The sequence below is a fragment of the Cavia porcellus genome, unplaced genomic scaffold, assembly GCF_034190915.1.
Source record: "Cavia porcellus strain 051 isolate PalLab524CR breed Dunkin Hartley unplaced genomic scaffold, mCavPor4.1 scaffold_13, whole genome shotgun sequence".
NCBI classification, from domain to species: Eukaryota; Metazoa; Chordata; class Mammalia; order Rodentia; family Caviidae; genus Cavia; species Cavia porcellus.
The window spans coordinates 31,742,422-31,766,357 of record NW_026947496.1 but is presented as its reverse complement, the minus strand read 5'-3'; the positions used below and the strand labels follow the sequence as shown (position 1 = coordinate 31,766,357).

Below are 23,936 nucleotides of genomic sequence, written 5' to 3'. Positions count from 1 at the left end.
AAGGTGATAAATTAGTAGCTATCACAGGTTGTCATTTTCCTGGCTATGCTTAATGCTATTGTTATTACTGATTGTACTAATTTAGCCAAAATTATATGGCTTTAGTGATCAATTGATTTTCCTTGTATGCCAATACTTATATGTTTGGGAATCTTAAACAATACTATAGTTCAGTGCCAAAGAACTAAGTGTTGGGCCAAATAGACTACAACGTTTCATCCATAATAAAGTAAAGAGGCAAATCTTGGGCAGACTCAAGAGCCAAAGTCAGGTACACCAGTAAAATTTCTCTAAAAAGTAGCTATTTCCTAAAGAGATTTCAATAGTACTAATAAAGATGCCTACCATAAGTGATTAACAAGCCTTAACATAGGAACAAGCAAACAACAGAAAAATGTAAAATGAGAAAACGTGGAAGCAAGATGCAGCCCTGCAACTCATAAAACCCAACATACCTAAGACAAATGAAGTGGGAATTGTGGTAGAAAAAACCCACTCTGCTGAATTTTACAAAATGGTGGCAGCAGAAGTAACAAGTAGATCGGTAAGTATCCGGACACAAACAAAAGATAATTAAAGAGATAAAGACAACAATGAAGGAAATAATTAGTAAATATAAAGTAGATACAGATTTTAAAAATAGAGAAGCTTAGGAAAGACATGGAAACCATGGACACCCAAAATAGAAAAAAACTGAATTCTATAACGCAGACCTCAATAGAAATACGGATTAAAATTCTACCAAGAGGCTATGCACCTGAGTCAACCAGTGTGAAGACAATATCGGAACTATATGACAGGGTTGTGTTGGTGATCATCAAGTGAAAGGCATCTTAAAAACTGAAAAAAAAAAGCCAATCTAACAGCTGCTAGATGATGGAAAAAAGATTAATATAACATTTATTGGCATCAACAAAGGATGAGAATATCAGATCATACAAGGAGAATTTTAAAAACCTGTTCAGAGAAGTAATATCAGAAAGCTTTCCAAGCAAGGGAAAAGAATTTGAGATACAGATAAATAAGGCATATAGAACAGAAAGGCATATAATAGTCAGATTCAAGAAATTTAATAGAAGCACAGAATATTAAAAGCTATTAGAGAAAGCAAATCACTTACAAAAGAAGACCCATCCTAATCACAGCAGACTTCTCAACTCAAACCTGTAAGTTAAGGAGTGTTTAGAATAAAGTATTTCAAGCCTCTCCCCACCAAAAAAACCATGTCTGACCCAGATTGATGGACCTCACAAATTAACTTTCAAAATTGTTGGAGAAATAAGATGCTTCAGTGATAAGGAACACCTGAAGAAATTCATGAGCACCAAACCAGCATTCCAAAAATTTCTGAACAATACTTTGGAAAAAAACAAAGTCAGAAATTCCAAGAATCCCAACAGGATGAGTCTACCAGCCAAGGCAAGGAAAGAAATGGAACCAATAACAAGAAAACAATATGACAAGGATAAGTCAGTATATATCAGTCTTAACTATCAGTGTGAATGATCTCAGTTCATCGATCAAAAGAAACATTGGCAGATTGGATAAAAAAAAAAACCAGATCCATTGTTTCTTATATGCTGCATACAAGAAACACATTTCACTCAAAAAGAAATTCACAGACCGAAAGTCAAAATGTGGAAAACAATGTTCCATGTGATACAAGCCTGTAAAAAAAGAAGGCGTAGCTATTACACTTGCAAACAAGAAGGATTTTAAGCCAAGACTTACCAAAAAGACAAAAAAGTTCACTACATACTTGCAAGGAAACAATCTAAGAGGAAGAGAAAACAATCATAAATATATATTCACCACATACTGGTGCAAACTATATAAAACAAGCACTAATGCCTATGAAAAATCAGATAAGCACTAATACAATTTTAATGGGGGACTTCAATGCTCCTCTGTCACAAATAGAACAATTAGACAAAAAATCAACAAAGAAATATAGCTGAACCAAACCTTTGAACAAATGAACTTAGTAGGTAGCTACAGAGTACTCAACCCAACAACACATTCTTCTCAGCAGTGCATGGGACTTTCTCCAAAATAGACCACATACTAGCTCATAGAGCATGCTTAAACAATGCAAGGAAATGCAAAGGAATTGAAATTACTCAAAGCTTATTATCAGTTTATAGTGCAATGAAATTGGAAATCAATGGAAAAAGAAACCACGAAAACTACTTAAACACATGGAAATTAAATAACACCCCTCTGAGCAACCAGTGAATCACAGATGAAATTAAAGAAGAAATTAATTGCTATGATTAAATGGTAATGCCAATATGATCTACTAGAACTTAAGGGATGCAATGATGCCAGACCAGTGAGGGAAATTTAAACTGATGAACTCCCACATCAGAAAAATAGGGTAAGCTCAAATAAATAATTTAATGTTGAAACTCAAACTTCAGAAAAAGAATGGCAAATTAAACCTAAAACTTATATTCAGGAAAAAATTATAAAGATCAGAGCAGAAATTAATGTACTTGAGACTAAGAAAATAATATAAAGGATTAATCAATTGAAGAGTATGTTCTTTGAAAGATTAAGTGAAACAGAAAAACTTCCAGCCAACCTTATCAAAAAAGGAATGGAAAAAGCTAAATCTATGCAATTATGAATGAATAGGTCACCAGGCATAGTGGTGTACATCTATAGTCTCAGCTACTCAAGAGACTGAGTTGGGAGGACTGCTTGAGTTCAGGAGTTCTGGGCTGCAGTGTGCTGTACCAGTCAGATGTCCACACTGAGTTTGACATCAGTGTGGTGACCTGCCTGGAGCTGGGGACCTCCAAGCTGGCTAAGGAGGGGAAAACCAGCCCAGGCCAAAAATGGACCAGGTCAAAACTCCCATGCGGATCCAGAATGGAAAGAGTGAAATTCCAATGGATGCTGCAAAACTCCAGAAGATCATCGATATCTTCTTTGAGAACTTAGACTCCAATAATACAGAAAACTCATAAGAAATGGGTCAGATTCCTAAATGCATATGAATTTCCAAAGCTAAATCAATAAGGTATAAAAAGTCTAATAACCCAACATCAGTCAATGAAATTGAAGAAGTAATTTTTAAAAATTATCAACAAAGAAAATCCAGGTCCTGATAGATTCACTAAATAATTCCATAAAAACTTTAGAAAAGATCTAGTGTCACTGAAAAGGGAACAGTACTCCCAAACTCAGTCCTAAAGCAAGTATTGCCCTGATACCAAAACCAGAGAAGGATCCAACCAAAAAAAGAGAATTACAGGCCAATCTCCATAATGAGCAAAATTCCTGAGTAAGATACTGACAAAAAGAATATAGCAAATAATCAAAAAGATTATACACTGTGACCAAGTAGGATTCATCTCAAGGATGCAGGAATAATTCAACATGCAAATTAATAAATGTAATACCACATTAGTAAAACCAAGGACAAGATCCATATGATTGACCCATTAGATACAGAAAAAGTATTTGACAAACCCCAACACCCGTTCATGATAAAAACCTTCCAGAAAATTGAGATAGATGGTATTTATCTCAATCTGATAAAAGCCACCTATGACAAACCAACAGCCAACATCATACTAAATGATTAAAAACTGAGAGCTTTCTTTCTAAAATTAGGAACAAGAGGTACATGATCACTATCACCACTGCTATTCAATATAGTTCTGAAAACACTAGCCAGAGCCATTAGACAAGAGAAGAAATAAAAGGAATATAGATAGGAAAGAAAGAAGTTAAATTATCATTTGCTGATGACATTATGCTTTGCATAGAAGACCCTCAAAATTCTAGCAAAAGATTCCAAGAATCAATAACTTCAGCAGCACAGCAGTGTACAAAGTCAACATTTAAAAATCAGTAACATTTCTCACAGTAACATACTCACAAAGAGAAACTTAGGGGAAAACATCCTTCACAATAGCTTCAAGAAAAGTGAAACACTTAGGAATCAATCTAACAAAGGAAGTGAAAGACCCAAGCTATGGTACTTAGAAAAAAGAGATTGAAGAGGATATCAGAAAATGGAAAAGTATTCTTGGTAGGCAGAACAAATATAGCAAAAATGGTCATACTTCCAAAACTGTTGTACAGATTTAATGCAATTCCCACCAAAATACCAACAGCATGCTTTGCAGAACTAGAGAAAGCAATCCTAAAATTCATATGGAACCAAGAGATTCAGAATAGCAAAAGCAATTCTATAAAACAAGGGAAGGGGCATCAGAATCTCTGATTTGAAATTATATTACAAAGCTATGATGAAAAAAGCATCATGGTATTGGCAAAATCAATAAAACAACAGCAAAAACAAGCAAACAAACAGATCCAAGTATCAGTGGAACAGAGTAGAAGATGCAGAAAGATCTCCAAGCACATTTCCTACCTTATCTTTGACAAAAGGGCCAAACATCTTCACTGGAAGAAAGAAAGGCTCTCTCATAAATGGTGCTGGGAAAACTGGCTTTCTGCATGCCAAAAATTGAACCTACACACATATCTCTCACCATGCACTAAACTAAAATTGAAATGGATCAAAGATCTAAATATTAAAAAACAGAAACACTAAATTTTCTGGAAGGTACAATAGGTAAAACTCATGAATACATAGGTTAAGGCAAAGACTATGAACAAAACCCTGATCATGCAAGAAATATCATAAAGAATCAACAACTGGAATTACATAAGATTAAAATTTTTTTGCATAGCAAAGGAAACCACAAACAGAGTGAAGAGACAAGCCATAGAATGAGAAAAAATTTTTACCAGTTACTTCTTGAAATTATACTACTAATATCTAGAACACATAGAGAACAAAAAAAAAAGTTCAGACGCTCTTCTCTCAAATTTAAAGACCCCCCAAATAGTCCAATAATAGGAACCTGAAACTAGCAGACATTTCTTAAAGAAGTACAAATAACCAATAGATATATGAAAAATGCTCAACATCATTGATCATTCAAGACATGCTAATTAAAACAACACTAAGACTCCATCTCACTCCAGAAGGTGGCTGTCATCAAGAAAGCAACCAATAATGAATGCTAGTAAGGCCTTTTGGAAAACAGAACACTGTTTCATTCCTAGCAGGAGTGTAAACTGGTGTAACCACTCTAGAAATCTGTGGGGGATTCCTCAAAATGTAAACCTAGAGGTTTCCTTTGATCCAACTGTTCTCCTCAGAGGTATTTTCTTGAAAGAGTTAAAAGCATCATGCCGTGGTGATATATGCGTATCCATGGTTTTTTTTTTTTTTTTGAGATAATGTCTCACTATGCAGTTCACGCTGGTCTTGAGCTCACTTTGTAGCCCAGGCTGGTCCTGAACTTGCAGTGATCCTCCTGCCTTGTTTGGCCTCCTAAGTGCTGGGATTACAGGTGCACACCACCATGCCTGGCTTCATATCCGCGATTACAGTGGCACAATTTATAATAGCTAAATCTTGGAAACAGCCCATATGCCCATCAATAGGTGAATGGATAAAGAAAATGTATTTATATACAATAAAATATGACTCTCAAGGATAAACTGGAGTCCTTTGTAGGAACATGAATGTTCCTAGAGATCATAATCGTTAGTCAAAAAATTATATACATATTTTAAAATATTGCATGATTTCTCTTGTGTTAGAGACTCAAAAGGTAGACAAGCATAATAGAGTATAGATATTAGGAAGTAGGAAGAACATGATGATGAGATGAGAAGGGAGCAAGGGACGCTGAGGGAAGGAGGGGAAAGGGAAAAAAGACAACAGTAGGGAAAATGGAAACAAAGTTTTTGCAAATGGAGAGGAAAAGAAGGGTTGAAGGGAGAAAAGGGAAATTGAAAAAAAAAGAAGAATCAAGGTATATTATGTAGAGACACAAATCCCCTATGATGAATGTGATCAGCACACTTGACGAATTTGTACTAACACAAATGTAATATTAAAAGTTCTATTAAAATAGAACGGGGTGCAGAAGTAACCAATGTGAGGACAAAGTTTCAAAACTAGAAGATAAGATGGATGCAGGTGTCCATACATTCAAGAATACCTTAGAAACAAGAGATTATGCAAAGTAGCTGCTAGATTATGCTGAAAAGACTGGCCCAATATTAATTAGAATTAATGAAAAATCAGAAGATAGCATGAGTGGTGAAAAGGCACCCATTTACAGAAATCAGAGAAGAAAACTTTCCAAATATAAGACAAGACTTTAGCATAGGGGTAGCCTAGGCATATAAAATCCAAACAGCCACAATCAGAAAGAGCTTCTCCACATCATCGTCAAAATGCCAGAACAGAATCTTAAAAGTTATTACAGAAAAGCAACAAATTATTTTTAAAGATAAACTCATTAAAATAACAGCAGACTTCTCAATACAATCTGCAAAGGCCTGAAAAGGTTGAAGTGAAATGTTTCAAGCCTACCTGCCCCCCCATCCAAAAAAACAACAACAAAAAACAACTTTCAAATGAGGTTTGGTGGTGCAAGTTTGTAATCCCATTGCTTGGGAGGCTGAAGTATTAGCATCACTGTGAGTTCAAGGCCAGCCTAGTTGACACTGAGTTCAAGACCAGACTGAACTATATAGCAAGACTCTGTCTCAAAAACAAATAAAAACAAAAACAAAAACAAATGCCAGTTGTGCTGGTGGACACCTGTAATCCTAGCAGTTGGGAGGCTGAGACAAATGGATTGTCATGAATTTGAGGCCAGCCTGGGATACTATAGTGATTTCAAGGCCAGCCTGAGCTACATAGTGAGACCTTGACAAAAAAACCCAAAAAACCAAAAAACAAAACTCAGAAAACAACTTCCAACCTAAACTTACATCTCCTGCAAAACTATCTTTTAAAACTGATGGAGAAACAGGGTTTTTTCCCCCATGACAAAGAACATGCTGAGAAATTCATGATTATCAAACCAGCACACCAAAAAATTCTGAAGTATATCCTAGGAAGAGATAATGCAGTCAATCGTGCCAAGAAGTACAGTGGAATGAACACATCAGGTAGGGTGAACAGTTAAGCAAAAGGAGGAGAAAAAGAATCACCAACAAGAAAATAATGCAGTGACAGGAACAAGTCAGTACCTTTTAGTTATAACTGTCTTTGTGACTGTTCTCAACTCCCCAATAAAAAGATGCAGTTTGGCAGATTGGATCAAAGAAACAAAATCCAACAGCATGCTACATATAAGAAACACATTTAATTAAAAATAAATCCAAATGCATAATACTCTGTGCAACACGAGCCTGAAAACAAGCAGGAGCAGACATCCTATTTTCAAAGTAGATACCAAGCCTAATCAGAAGAGGAAAGAAAAACCCAGAATAATTCAATAACTCTTAATGAAATCAAGAGTATAATACAATCTTATCAACTAATAAAAACCCAGAACCTAATAGATTCACCTCTAAATTCTATATAAACTTGAGTGAAAAGCTAATGCAATACTTCTCAAATACTTTAATGAAATTCAAAGGGAAAGAGTATGTCCAACCTCATCCTAGCAGCTAGCATCACCTTTATTCTAAAACTAGAGAAGGACTTGACTACAAAAGAAAACTTCAGGCCAATCTCTTTAATGAAGATAGAACAAAAATCTGCATGATGCTGGCAAACAGTTCAATAAATCATCAAAAATATCACATAATGCCAAATAGACTTCATCCCAAGGATGCAAGGATGGTCCAACATACACAAATCAGTAAATGTAATATATCACATAAACAGAAACGAGGACAAAAATCACATGATCATTCAATAGATGCAGAAAATAGCTTTGAGAAAATCCAGCATTCATTCATGATTAAAAAGGAACAAACAAATTTAAGCTGAATGTGGCAGTTCTCTGTAATCCCAGTACTTGAGAGGCTAAGGCAGGAAGATTGTCATGAGTCTGAAGCTAGCCTGGATTAAATAATTTCAGGGCCAGCCTGAACTACATGACAAGACCCTGCCTCAAAAAAAAAAAAAAACTAAAGAAAATTGGTATATAAATGCAGCAAATCATCAAGAAGATTATACATCATGACCAAGTGGGATTTATCCCAGGAATGCAGGGATGGTTTTAACATAAGCAGATCAATAAATGTAATACACCATATCAACAGAGTCAAAAATAAAAATCATATGATCATCTCAATAGATGCAGAAAAAGCTTTTGATAAAGTCCAACACTTGTTCATGATGAAAATCCTACAGAAACTCAGAATAGATGGTATCTACTGCAATCTGATAAAAATCCATCTATGACAAACCAACAGCCACATTATACTAAATGACAAAAACTGAACACTTTCACTCTAAAATCAAGAGCAAGATGAGGATGTCCACTATTCCTATTCAATATAGTTCTAGAAATATTAGCCAGAGCAATCAGACAAGAGAAAGAAATAAAAGGAATAAGGATAAAAAATTAAGAAGTTAATTATAACTATTTGCAGATGACATGTACTCTACATAGAAGACCCCAAAAACTCAATTAAAAGACTACTAGAGGTAATAAACAAATTCAGCTGTGTAGCAGAATACAAAGTCAACACTAAAAAATCAGTAGCATTCCTGTACACCAACAAAAAACTCACTGAGAGAGAAATTATGGAAATATTGCCATTCACAATAGCATCTAAAAAAATGAAATACTTAGGGATCAGCTTAACCAAGAATATAAAAGACCTATAATGCTGAAAATTATACAACTCTAAAAAAGGAGATTGAAGAGGATATTAGAAAATGGAAGGATATTCCTTGCTCTTGATTAGGAAGAACCAACATTGTGAAAATGGCCATACTTCCAAAACTGTTATACAGATTTAATGCAATACCAATCAAAATACCTTTAATATACTTTACAGATCTAGAGAAAACACTCCTAAAATTCACTTGGAAACAGAAGAAACCTAGAATAGAAAGCCAATTCTGGACAACAAAGGCAAGGTAGGAGGCATCTCAATCCCTGACCTGAAATTACACTACAAAGCTACAGTGATAAAATCAGCATGGTATTGGCAAAGAAATATACCTGAGGATCAATGGAACAGATTAGAAGATGAAAACACAACTACAAAGACACTCATCCACCTTACATTTCACAAAGGGGCTAAACATGCTCACTGGAAGAAGGATAGCCTCTTTAATAAATGGTGTTGGAAAAATTGGCTTTCCACATGCCAAAGACTGAAACTACACCCAGGCCTATCACCATGCACTAAACTAAAGTCAAAATGGATCAAAGATCTAAATATTAGAACATAAACACTAAATTTACTAAGTAGGAAGACAACATAGGTAGAAATCTTGGAGACATAGGGATAGGCAAAGAATTCATGAACAAAACACAAACCACATGGGAAGTACTTCAAAGAATCAACAACTGGGATCTCATCTTATCAAAAAGTTTTTGCACTTCAAAAGAAATCACCAACAAAGTGAAATAAAAACCCACAGAATGGGAAAGAATTTTAGCCAGGAGTCTCTCAAAGGACTTATATTCAGAACATATAAAGATTTGAAAAGCATGAAGCCCCCAGATTCAAAGACCCCCTCCAAAAATGGGCATCTGAGATGAACATATATTTCTCAGATGACTATATAATAATGGCAAAAAAATACATGAAGAAATGGTCATCATCACTGGTCATTTGAGGAATACAAATTAAAACAGCATTGAGATTTCATCTCCCTCTAGAAAGAATGGCTGTCATCAAGAAATCAACCAATAACAAATGTTGGAGAGGCTGTGGAGAAAAAGGAACACTTCTCCATTGTTGGTGGGAGTGTAGACAGGTGCAACCACCATGGAAATCAGTATGAAGATTCTTCCAAAAACTAGGCTTGGAAGTTCCATTCAATCCTATCAGGAATCAGGAGGGAATCAGGAGGTATTCCCCTCCTGAGTATTTTCCCAGAAAAATTGAAAAGGTCATGTCTCAGCAATATATGTCACCCATGTTTATAGCAGCACAATTTGTAATAGATGAATCTCAGAAACAAACAAAATGCCTATCAGCTGCAGAATGATTGAAAAAGATGTGGCATTTTTATACAATGGAATATTACTCAGCTATTAAAGAGATGATCTTGAGGCTTTTATAGGTAAATGGAAGCAACTTGAGACTGTCCTCATAAGTGAAATAAATCAGATTCACATTTGTAAATATCATAGTGTCTCTCTAGTATAAAAAATAATAATAATAAACTGAAAGAGTAATAAGATCCAAAACATATAATAGATATTGTGATAATGAAATGGAAAGAAAGTGCTCTAAAGGATATAACTATATGTGCATTTAAGTGTGCAAGATAGGTAACCATACTACTTTTTGTTAGTTCATCAGACAGAATGGTTTGTACTGTCATTGTTTGATTGTCCACTTTTTATGCTTTGATTTTGTTACTTGAGCAACTACTTCTAAGTTAACAATATGTAATGTATCAACTAGTGATTTCTTACTGTTTTTTTAAATGCTGTATTATTCCTACCCTTTTCTCTGTTTTGCTTTTTTTCTCTAAATGAAAACAAAAGAAAATCAGTATAGAAGGACCTTATCTCAATCTGTCAAAGCCATTTATGATAAACTGTCTTAGTCATTTTCTCATTGCTGACACAAAATACCTGACACCCAAAGTTAAAAGAAGAAAGGTTTATTTTAGCATATACTTTGTAGAGATTTCCTACTCACCTGGCTCCAAGACAGGGCATGGCATGGCAGAGTGGCAGGGCAGAGGCAGAGAAGAGTGAGCCTGCATTTCTTCTGATCCCATCCAGACTACAAGCTTACTGATTGGTACCACACACATCCAGGGTAGGGCTTCCCATTACCTACACCCAGAACAATGCTAACCACTCAGCAGACTAATCCAGTTGTCACACACTTTTAATCCATAGTCACACACCCTAGATCCAGCCACCTCCAAAAAGTCCCACCTATGAGTGCATGCGGTTTTGGGGGGACATCTAGATACAAGTCGTAACATAAACCTACTGCCAACATATATTAATGGTGGAAAATTGTAAGCTTTCCCTCTAAACATCAAGAACAACACCAGGATGTCCACTATCACCATTCCTCTTCAATAAACTTTAAACTTCTAAATAAACTTTAGCCAGAGCAACCATCAAGAGAAAGAAATTACATATGTGTGTGCGTGTGTGAAATGAAAGATTATGTCAAAATATCCTTTTTTACAATGATATGATCATTATGTAGAACACAAAAAAATTTCACCAAAAGACTCCTAGAATTAATAAATGCACCAAATGGCTCCTAGAGCTCTTAGACTCCTAAACTACCTCAGCAAGGTAGTGGATCGAAACAACAAAAATCAGTATTGTTCCTATATAATAGTTATGAACTCACTGAGCAACAAATTGGGAAAAGAGTACAGTACATTTACAGTAGCCCCAATAAAAATTAAATACTTAGGAACTAACCTAAGGAAATGAACGTTATCTATAATGAAAATTACAGTAGTCTATACAAGGAGATTGGAGAGGAAATCAGAAAGTGGAACGATACCTTCTATTCCTGAATAGGCAGATCCCCATCTGGGAGCCTCATCACTGACACCTAGCCAGCCAAGATGAACACCTCCCACTGCCCTTTTTAAATGCTTTAATTTTTTTTTAATTTATGAGGTAAGATCTCACTGTCACTAGATTGGAAGCTGCCTAGAATACTGGTACAGCACTCCTCTAGGCATGTCTTGGGGGCCCATGGAAGCATGGCCTTGGGGTCTATGTCTGGTTTCTTCTTTTCTTTTTGGCATTGCTCCTCCTTTCTTCTTCCTGGCCACCATGAACTGACAATTTTCACCATCGTGTTCCTGCCTTGGAGCCAGGTGACCACAGACTGCTAAAATCTGAATAAAATTAAACCTCTCCTCCTTTAAATTGGAGATGTTAGGCACTGAGTCCAGCAGCAGGAAACCTAACCAACACAGAAGATTTCCCTCCAGAGCTGCCAGGTAAGAACTGCATCTGGCACCCCATGCTTAGTCTGAGCCCTGTAAAGCCCTGAACTTTGGACCCAACCACAGGCTCCCGTGCTTCTGATTAGAGGATATACAAATTCCATAGATGTTTTAGCTGCTAACTTTGTGGTGACTTATGACACAGCTATAGAAACTAATACCAGCATAAAATAAATTACTTAAATACCTGAATAATACTTAATATTTTTTCGGTCAGATGTTGTCACTTTTAAGTGGTCAGATCAATGAATTGTGACAAACCTGTTCAGTCAGCCATCTAGCGAGCACTGAGAACTTTTCCATCTCTCTGAATGTTCCCTCATCCCCCTCTTCTCTCCTCCATCTCTGGTCCTGACCTACTTACTTGTTTCGACTCATTTTTGCCTTTTCTAGAATAACGTGTAAGTGGAATAACATAAGTATATGGCCATTGTGCCTGATTTATCTCACTTAGTGCATTTGAAATTCATCTGTGTTGAGTGTATCAGTGAGAATGAAACAACTGAACTGCATTATTGAGTATGTAATATGTCATTGTGTGTATTGTAATTTACCTCTTGGGTAGAAATGTATGTTTTTATTTCTTGTGAGTCAATATCTAACTAAGGGATTGCTGACTGTATAAGTTAATGTTAACTTACGAGAAACTGTCAAGTTATTTTCAAAAGTGACTGCTCTATTTTGCATCCCATCAGAAATGTACGAAGCTTTCAGTTGCTTGATGTTCTCATTAACACTTTGTATTTCCAGACTTCCTCATTTTAAGAACTCAAAAAGAGTATGCAGCAGCATTTCAAGAGGTTTTAAATCTGTATTTCCTTGTCAACTAATGATGAGTGTATTGATCAGCCTTTCTGCCACTGAAACACACTACCTGACACCTACAACTTAAAGAAAGAGAGATTTAATTTGCCTCATGGTTTCAGTCCATGGTTTTCTGGTTCCAAGGCAGGAAGGTAATGGCAGAAGGGCGTTGTAAAGCAAAGCTGCTTGCTTCAGGGCAGCTGAGAAGAACAGGTTGGGAAGAGTACCTGAAAGAGAAGAAGCAGGAAGAGGAGGATGAAAAGGAGGGAGGAGGAAGAGGAGGAGGAGGAGGAGGAGATGAGGAAGGAGAAGGAGATGAGGAAAGAGGAGGAGAAGAAGGAGACGGCAGTTAGGAAGCAGATACTGTCTGCAGGGTCATAGCAGTGTGACAGACACACCAAAGTGTGCTTTACTGATCTATGAGGCATCTATTTTTTAAATTTTATTTTAAAAAGAGGTAAAACTAAACATAACAACACAGAACAAAGCAGATCAGAAGAAAACAATGTGACACAGATTTCAAAGCAAGACAACAGGAGATCTACAGTGGCTAACCATAATGTCCCTTGTTTTTTTCTAAATGGTTGTGTATATCTTCACACACAACGAATTCATACAAAACAAAATAAACTGATCAGAACAATGATGAAGGCATTAAAGGCCTTCAAAGCCAGACAATAGGAAAGTCAACAATGGCTGCCATAATGTCTCTTGTTCTCTTCAAAATAGCTATCCATACCTTCATGTATGTTGAAATTAAACAACACAAAACAGACTAAAACCACTCTGAACAAAGAATAGAAGCATTAATGGCTTTCACAGCACGATGATACAGAATCAGCAATGGATAACATAATGTCTCTTTTTCTTCAAAGTAGCTGTTCATTTCATCACATATAAGCAATTCTCATAAACTGCTTGGGAGAAGTTCTAGGCCTGTATAAGCCTCTACATGTATACCTATCCTTTCTGTATTACAGGGAAAAACAAAACAAGTTACTAGGAAAATAAGAAACAAAAAACACAAATAAATAACAATAACAAAGAGCCCAAAACAGTAACAATATAGGCTTTCAAAACATGGTGGTAAGAATAGAACTAAGGTTGATACGTTACATAGTGATCTTGAAGAGCTCCTCAGGTCACCTGATACAAACATGCAAAATTGTTCCAATCCTATGAATATTAACTGCTTTGTTCTATGAACTTATAGAACTTGTAGCACAATCATCTCGGATATCCTAAGTGTATTTATACACAATCTGATTGTAAAGTGAAATCCATCCCGTGCACAGGTTTTGGTTTATTCAGGGCAGATACAGTGATAAAGGGCAGGAATTTTTGGATATTATCTTGGAATTTTGTGTGCTGTAAAACTGGGATAAAAGTTTCCTCAAAAATTAAAATTTGTATAATCATACAGTTAACATGTGGCTTTTTGAAAAAGATGAAATTATTTAAATTTGGGACTATCTCAGAAAATCTGAATATATTGTTGCCATATGATTTAGTTATTTCTTTGTCACATATGTTAAGATAGGCTAGAGGGGACCTGGCCAGCATGCTCGGAGTGGCTGTCATGTGCCAGACATGTGCTAGACATCTTACATATATAAAGCATCAAGAGGCCTCTGAGCCAACAGAGACAGTGGGGTGGGAGAGGAGCAAACTGGAAGACAGATACCATTTCCAAAGCAGAGTAGGAGGGCAGGGTCAGGATGCAGAGCCCCAGAATTCTGAGACTCTTCTGGTCAGAAGTGGGGGAGATAGTGATGGAGCACAAGTAGCCTCTATGCAGGTGCTGAGGGTCAGCACCCCAGCCTGGCATCACCAGGCTAGCCTCCCCTGTCTGCCAGCACCAGCGATTTACAACATGCTATCAGCTGAACCCATTTGTGATCCTCTGTCTGAGGCATGAGACCAGGCTCTGCAGACATGGGGAAGAGCAGGAAGAGCCTCAGAGTGCCAGGATCACACCTCCTTGGGAAGGATCTTGGGTAAATAATCTGTCCTTCAGTCCCTGGAAACACCTGGTGTATATTTTCTAAACTATAAAGTAACAGAAAGTTCTGGGATTTAGGCTCAGAGGGCCAAGGGCCATGACATGCTCCCTCTGCAGATCGCAGGAGGGTTGCGCAGGAACCGAGACTGCAGAGCGTTATGGATGGGGAGCTGCCTGCAGCTGCTTGTCCTGATGTCCCCAAGGCAAAGCTGTCCCCAGACATTAACATGAACACCTGAACCTGCGTGAGCTCTGTCCAGTCCAGGGTTGAGCCGGCTGGATGAGATGCTATGGGGGAAAGGTGCCAGGGTAGAGTGGGACAAACCTGGTGCCTCCTCTCAACCCATCACATGGATGCTCTGGGCCCCTTGAGACCCTGCTCAACTATATGTCAGTGTCTATATTTGTCAGATGGGTAGTGCTTTCATCATGAAAGTAGACATGATGATGGCGCAAGAGCTGGCTGGAGGTTGTGCTTTGAGACATCCAAGTAAACTAAGGTGAAATCCTGGAGTAGGTGGCACCCTGCCCAACAAGAAGCAAGCAGCGACTGCCCAGGGGTGTGGACAGCATGTCACCCACAGAAAAGCTCTACTTGGTAGGCAGCCTCATGCCTGCTTGTCTAACCCAGAGTTTCCTCCCTGGGGCAGCTTGTTTCTAGGGTGAGGCACCCTGTGGCTCCTGCCTGATCTGGGTCCAGTTTGTGCTGTTTAACCTTCCCTGGACACTGGGAACCTGACTGTGAGTGCTCCCTGTTACCCAGAGGGACTGGCCTGAGACAGTCACTAGTTCTTTGGATGAAAATTGCAACTCCAGCACCCCACCTGGCTAGGAAGTGAAGTCAGGTATTTCCTTACAGATCCCAGGCAGGGACCATATCGTGGTTTAGGAGGAAAATACTCCATCTCCAGAAGTTTCACGGGCAGGAACAAGGAGTCAGGTAGTGACAGTGCGGCAACAGCAGGTATATAGGGATGTAGGGTGGGGGAGCCTCTTTAAGCACAGGTAAATTCCAGAACAATGTGTGTAAAGGAGGCTGTGAGAAAGTGGGCCAGGGCACTGGGCTGAGTAGATGCCAGTAAATTCTTGCTTGCAGTTCATGACTTGAGGGGATTGGGTGTGGTGCTCTCCAAAGCCTGGGCAGTGACCCTAGTGTGCAGTTCCCACGATGGGGCCTCTTACTCCAGAGCTCAGATACACCTGAGGGCCAGGTCCGGCACTAGAGTTCACATACCATCTTCTTCCAATTTGACCTAGTCTGTGTGTCTGAACTTCAGACATAATTAAGCTTAACTGTTACATCATTGTGCCTACTAGAAGGCCACCAGTCTATGAGGATGTGGTCCCTACTGAGTCTCCTCATAATATCCTGCCCCCGCTCTTCTCCTCTGGTCCAGCCCCACCATCCTCTACTGCTCCTAGATATTCCAAGCCCTTCCAAGCACCTGCCTGGGCACCTGTGATTCCTGCCACCCAAGGCACCCAGTACATGTCACACCATGGTACCCACAACCAAAGCTTGAGAATTGTAGCTGATCCTGACCACCATGCAGATAACATGACCAGTTACTTGACTATGGCTTTCTTTCTATAGAATTTTTTGCAGTTACCAACTAGAAAGCAGTTTTTTATTTCTCAACTTGAAAGTACAGTTTTGGGGACAGAGACCATGTCCATCTGTCTGCAGTGTCAGCCCAGCAGTGTGTGATACACAGTAGGTCATCAGCTCTGCTTGCTGTAGAATGTGTTCAGAAATTAGTGGCAATGGGAAGGGGAAAACACTGGCACAGATACCCACACTGTTGAACACCAGGGGACAGCAGGGACACAGCCTGGGGGCAGAAAACACTGGGCAAACACTTGACTTCTTAAAGCTCAGCTTTGGACGTGCCCATGTGTAAAGTGCAGGTCCTCTGCAGTGTTGACTTCTGCCCAGTCCAGAGGCCTGCAGTCCTGTTCCTCCTAGCTGCCCAGAACAGAGGCTGATGCACTTTCTTTCATTTTTTTTAATTTAAAAAGATATTTATTGTGAAGCAACCATGGACAATTTCACAGAAGTGAGACTAAGGATTGTAGACAATTCCAATAGGTGTGTCCTCCAGGAAGTTTTGCAACAAATCTGTGTCTAATTTTTAACACAACTCCAAAAATGCAATTTTTAGTTTCACACTGTAGGATCAGGCAGCTCTAGATCAGGGCATTGCATCCTTACAATTTCTTCCAGTATCATCAATTTCTGATGTGATTCTGGTGATTACAGTTTATAGCATGTTTCCCTGCATTAAGAGTGGCTGTGCTTTCTTATATGGCAAATGTGACTTCGGGGATGGTAGCTTCAATTCATTTATCAGAGCAGAGAACTTTGTTTTCAGTTATTGTGCTTAATGGAGTTATCTGTATCACAAATCCTGATTTTGACTCACTTGGGGCCCAGGGTTCTGTATTTTAAATTAGTACTATGGAGAAACTGTGGCCTCTGCCGTCGAGAAACCCTAGATGGACAGACTGTACTGAAATGAATTGAGAAAGACAATTGAGAAGGAGGTATAGAGAGCGCCCTCTCTTTCTGGTCATCTGTCATCTCTAAATGTGTGCACACACCTCCTTCCTGACAGTCCCACAAGGAATTCTGAGGACTCTGCTTTGTGTGGCTCACTTCCAAAGAAAAGAGTGAGTTCTTGTTAAATTAACAAACTTGTGGACCAGGAGGTCTTCCGGAATGTCTGTGAGCATGCCACTCTTTTCTTCAGCTCCTTAGAAAATCTCAGCACCACAGTGAATCCCAGGTGTCCTGTCACCAGGGTTACCCAGAAGTAGTTCACATGGATCTGCTCTGATGAAAGAGGCAACATGTTCTTAAAGACACCAGGTACTTTCACCAGCTCGGGTCTGAGTACCAACCTTGGCAAAAAAGAAGAAAAGGAAGGGAAAGAATTGAAGACATGATCAAGACTGCCAAAGCAGAGCTAAAAAGATAAGAACATTTAAAATGTCAATGGCAGGAGTTATTTAGAGGGGAGATGCAGGAAGGATTTGACAAGTCTTAAAAGAAATGAGAATATGCTTATTGGACAGAAATACAAGATCACTTGTTGAAACCTTTAGTATTCTGGAGAATTTATATAAAAGAAAAACTAGGTTGATCAAAAGGCTGCAAATAAAGCCTCTGTCCAAGATCACTGAGCAAGTCAAGTCTCATTTGAGGTGGGAGACCCAGAACGGGTCTGAAGGTCATACGTGTGTTAAAAGCTCACAGTGTTTCAGAATTGTGTCTAAGGTTTACCACCGTTCTAGCAAGTTAGTGACATGACCCCTCTTTTACATGTGCAACCTGGGGTTCAACAAAAATTTAAAGTATTTTTCTCCTAAATTTACAAAGCTAGAATTTGTTAGCTCACATGTCCCACTGTTTACCTGAATGTGGGGTGATGAGACAGCCCAGCATGTTGAAAATGTTGTGGATTCTGAGATCAGGCAGGCTTCAGTTGGAACTCCAACTTGAACCGCTTCCTAGATAAGGGGCCCTCCTTATCTAGGTCTCTCATCTCTTTGGAGTCCACCTTTCTCATTTCTAAAAGTTGGCATTATTCTTCAACAAAACACCTGCAAACAGAATTCAACAACACATTAAATGGGCAATATACCAAGACCAAGTGGAATTTATTCCTGGAATGCAAAGATGGCTCCTTATGTGGAAATTAAACAATGTCCTATTTGCCTCGACAGAATGAAGAACCTACCTAAGATTATCTCAACTGAGGCAGAGAAATCATTTGACAACGCTGAACACTGTTGTGATAGCAGCACTCAACACACTAGGAACATAAGAAAACTTTCTTCTAATAAAGGTCTTAAAATAGCATACTCAAAGCTAACATCACATTCAGTGGGGAAAACAGTGTTTTCTCCAAGATCAGGAACACCAAAGGACCCCCAGCCTGCCAGTTCTACTCAACATAATGCTAGAGTCCTCACCAGAATAATTAGGCAAGAAAAAGAAATAAAAGGCATTAAAATTGAAAAGGAAGGAATAAAGCTCTTTGTTCATACATAATATAATCTTTTATGCAGAAGCTCCTAAAAATTCCACCAAAAAACTCTGTCAGAGCTAATAAAAGAATTAAGCAAAGATGCTAGACATAAAATTAACACAAAAAATTTGTTGCACTTCTATAAACTATAAGCAACCACAAAAGGATATTTTAAAAAGCAATGCACTTTATAATAGCATCAAAATAAAAATAAATAAAATACTTAGGAATTAACTAAAGGATATAAAAGACTTGTACAAAAAAACTACAAAATATTGCTGAAAGAAATTTAAAAGGGGTCCTTTAAGTGTATGTATATCCCATGGTCATGGATTAATGATTTTTGTTTGTTTTTGATTTTTTGTTGTTGTTGTTGATTGTTTGACTGGCTGGTTTTTGAGACAGTCTTGCTATATAGTTCAGGCTTGAAATCACAACATAGCTCAGGCTGGACTTGAACTTGCAGTAAGCCGCAGGCATGCATCACCGAGCCTTTTGTTTTCTAGTTTTGGTTTTGGCATTGGGTTTTTTTTTGGTTGGTGGTTGTGGTAATGGGTGTGTGTGTGTGTGTGTGTGTGTGTGTTCTTTTTGAGACGGGCTCTTACTATATGCAGTTCAGGCTGGATTTGAGCTCACTTTCTAGGCCAGGCTGGCCTCGAACTCTTCTTCCACCTCCTGAGTACTGGGATTATAGGTGTGCAACATCACACCCAATTTTTGTTTGTTTTTAAAACAAAGTCTCACTATGTATTTCAGGCTAGTATTTTATATATGTTGTAAAGTAAGAGTCCCTTTTCATTCTTCTGCATGAGGGCACCCAGATTTTCCAGCACCTTTCATTGAACAGACTTTCCTCCCTTTTCCCCCAAAGAATGATCATGCATCTTGCTGCAGATCAATTGATCACATGCAGAAGGGTTATTGATAGGCTCTCTAGGTCTGTTTTCTCATCTTTGTCTGTCTTTATACCAAGCACTACATTTTTTGACTAGTGTAAACTGTGTAGTTAGTTTTGAAATTAGGAAATGTGAGATTTCTAACTTTGTTCTTTATTTTTAAGTCTGTTAACTATTTGTATCTCTTGAGAGTCCATAAGAATTTAATTAATTAATTAATTAATCTTTTGGGGTCAGAGTTTCACTATGCAGTTCAGACTGGCCTTAAGCTCACTTTGTAGCCCTGGCTGGTCTCAAACTCTCAACAATACTCCTGCCTGAGCTTTCTGAATGCTGGTATTACAGGAAAGTCTGTTCAATGAAAGATGCTGGAAAATCTGGGCATCCTCATGCAGACGAGTGAGAAGGGCTCTTACTTTACAACATATATAAAATTAATTCCAGGTAAATTAAAACCTAAACATAAGAACTCAAGTGATAAAACAATTAGAAGAAAATAGGAGGAAAGCTTCACTTCACTGGAATAAGCAATTATTTCTTAGCTGTGACACCAAAAGGCAGTAAAGGGAAAAAATACTATAAACTGGACTACATTACAATATAAAACTGTGGGGGCTGGGGATTTAGCTCAACGGCATAAGCGCCTGCCTTGAAAGCAGGCAGTTGTGAGTTTGATCCCTGGTACCGATAAAAAGGAAAAAGACAAAAAAAAAAAAAGAATATAAAACTGTGTTACAGGACACAATGAACAGAGTAAAAAGAAAAAACAAAAAGCCTAAAACCAGTGAAATGCGAGACAATTTTTGCAATTCATATGTCTGATAAGGGGTTAATATCCAGCATATACCAACCAAAAATTAAACCCAATTTCAAAATATGCAATGGATTTAAACAGATATTTCTCTAAGAAGAGGTACAAATAGCCAGTAAGCACATAAAGAGATTCTCAATGCCTAGCCAGGTGTGTGTTACAAATCTGTACTTCCAGCACTCAGATATTGAAGCAGGAGGATTGCAAATTCAAGCTCAGCCTGGGCTCATAGTGAGATCCTGTCTCAATATAAAAAAATAAAAAAGAACGGGGGACGTATCTCAGTGCCCAGAGATTCTGGGCTCAATCTTCTGTACTGACAGAAAGAAAAAGAAAGATTCCCAATATTATTAATTATTGGGAAAATGGAAATCAAACCCGTCTTCACACCCATTGTGATGGCTATAATAAAAACAAACTACAAGTGCTGGAAAAACTGAGTCCTTGTCTCTTCTGGGGGCAATATAACCAGCTGCAGCAGCTTGGGAAAACAGAATGCAGTTCATGAAAGAATGGAGCCGAGAATCACCATCTGATTCGCCACTCTGCTTCTGGGTATGCACACAAAAGAATGGAAAGCAGGGCTCAACAAATACCAGTGGCCATGGCACTGCTATTCACAGTAGTAAGAGGTGGCGCAGCCCCAACCATCCACTGGCAGATGGAGAGGTAAAGAAAAGTTGGTATTATTATGAAATCACATCTGTGTGTTTTTAAAAGCATCTGAATCCTCCTCAGCCTTGAGAAAAAAGGCGACTCTGACACATGCAACGACATAGACAAACCTTGAGGACCTTATACCATGTAAGCAGTCCTGTCACAAAAAGATAATTAGTGCATAACTCCACTTCTGTGAGGTGCCTAGAGTCACCTCATTCCTAATGACCAAAAATAGGACATCGTCTCGGTGCAAGGGGTGACGCCTGGTCTCTAGAGAAGTAGCTACTTACCTCAGCAGCTTATCCCACCGCACTAAGATCTTGGCTTACTTCCTTGTCTTCTCTACTTGGCTGTGACACAGACACAGATGGCCTTGCAGAAGCCAGGAGCATAGGCTTGGTGGGACCCAGTGTATATTTATTAATCAAATGGAAGATCGATTGACTGAATGAAAGAGTGAGCCATGATTCTTTATCCTGTTTCCTGCTCAACTCAGGGGACAGACGGTTTGGAAGCTCCTGTCTCCTCCCAGTACATGTGCCTGGAGATGGGGAATGGAGAGCAGAGGCCTTTTTCAGCATCTCCAGGATGACGTGATGGAAGGGATACTTCCTGAGGGTCCTTTCCTCTTTCAGGATTTCTCAGAGCTAGGAGGAGCTGCCCCAGAGCTGGGCTGGGGGAGGTGGGGGACACTCACCCTCCCAGCAGCTTCTGCTGTATTGGGCACAGGTGGATCTTTGCAAATCCCCAGCCCTCCTCCTGCAGCATGTAGCTCAGGAAGGCGGGGGGGCCCGGGAGGGCAGGCTGAGCCAGACTCCAAATGGAACACTTGGCAAGTGTGTGCTGGAGGCGAGACCCTGCCTGCCTTCTCCCTGCCTCCACTCTGCCCAGGGTTGATGGCAGGTGCTTGAGACTGAAGTGAAAAACAGGTGAACAAAGATAGAGACAGACAGACACAGATGGAGACGGAAAGAGACCAAGAGAGACACAGAGAAACGCAAAGTAAGAGAATGAGACAAAGAGATAGACACAGAGATAAAGAGTAAGACACAGAAAAAAACAGACGGTGAGAGATAGAGGTAGAGAGAGGCAAAAATGGAGACAGAGACAGAGGCGCAGAGGAAAAAAGAGAGTGCGGTTCGTTGGAATCTGACATGATTCTGTCATGTCGCATCATCATCAAAAGGGGACCAAATCTGGAGTTCAAAAAAAATGGCAAATCCTCAAAGAACATAAATCATGCATACTCGTGAGCGACCTCATTAACAAGCTGCCTGCTCGGCTGCTGTGTGCTACTTACAGCCAGGATGTGAGTGCTCCTGACCGTGTGAGCAGTCCCAGCGGGGCCTGATGTCCCCTCGTGGCTTCCTGGACCACTGCTGTGCTGGAACCGGAGAGTGGGTTTCTTGCACTCTTCGCGTTTTAGTGAAATAGTTGTCCAGTCCTCTTTTCTGCATGAGATGACGTTTGTGGGAGACAAGAAATCAAAGCATCCCTTATACAAAGCTCCTGCTTAATTGGCCCATGGACTCCCTGAGGCCCCACGCCTGTGACATGGGCCTGGACCAAGAGAACCATGGTCCCCCAGCTTCGAGGTACAGGTCATGGTAAACAATGGTTGTTCATTGAAGCCATCACAAGCCAAACCTAAAGGAGAAGTAGATTAAAGAGAAACACGGGGAGCCAAATGCTTTGAGAGAAAAGGCAGAGCCTATGCTGTGCAGTAGATAGACTGGGGCCAAGGAGCCCAGCAGATGGGGTGGCCGATGGGCCCCTGCAGTGCAAGGGTACAGGTAGCACTTATCTCGGAAGAAAAGTGCTTCTCAGCTTAGGGAAAAATTTTTGACAAGCCTTTCCAGGTCCATAGGCCAGTGTCTTTAACATGAGGAGGATTCAGGTGCTTTTAAAAACACACGAATGTGATTTCATAATAATTCTTCAAAAATATGTACATGGGACATGTGAGAACATATTTTAGATACAATTGATACTTAGAAGCTGGGTATGGTGACACATGCCTGAAATCCCAGTTCTACTCAGGAAGCAGTAACCCTAAGGCCAGCGTAAAATACATAGCAAGACACTGTGTCCAAACAAAAACAAAGGGCCAGAGATATATCTCAGCGGCAGAGCACCTGCCTGGCAAGCGTGAGGTCCTGAGTTCAATTCCTGGTACTAAAAGACAAAAATTGACATATCTGTAGACTTAGAGTAAAACAGACAAACGCCACAATGTGGGTGGGACTCAGCCAATCAGCTAAAGGCCTTAAGACATAAACACTGAATTATTCCCAGTGTTAAGGAATTATGCCAGTGAACGGCCCTTATACTTGAGCTACATCAGCCTCCTTGGGCCTCAGCCCCCAGCCTGCCCAGAAATGTTGAGCTTACCTTTCACTATAATCACATGAGTCAATTTCGTTAAATCAAACTTCTCTCCATGTAGATATATAAATATAGATATAATTATATATGGGACGTTCTGTAACCGGTACTGTATTGTAACATCTGTAACATAATGCAATATATTGTTAAGTTTTGTGGAGCAGCTGATGTTGTGTTTCTTAGGATGGTTTTGATATTTCACCTGTTTCTACATTTGATTTTTTTAAAATTTTATTTAAAGACAGACTAAACAAAACAAAAAATAGGAAGAAATAATACATACATTCAGAGAAAACAATAAACAGTAAGAAATCACTAGTTGATGTTTACATATTGTCATTTTACAAATAGTTGTTCAAGATACAAAAATGGAATATGTAAAGTG

At 39.0% G+C, this 23,936-nt stretch overlaps 1 long non-coding RNA gene across 1 annotated transcript; it reads right to left on the bottom strand.

The window, feature by feature from the left end:
* Window positions 1–16,558: 16,558 nt before the first annotated feature.
* On the bottom strand, window positions 16,559–22,809 carry LOC134478531 (uncharacterized). The gene is made up of 4 exons (XR_010051224.1): window positions 22,467–22,809; window positions 21,457–21,707; window positions 18,183–18,371; window positions 16,559–17,669 (listed from the first exon to the last, which is right to left on the bottom strand). It is a non-coding gene; the product is annotated as an uncharacterized LOC134478531 (long non-coding RNA).
* Window positions 22,810–23,936: the final 1,127 nt, after the last annotated feature.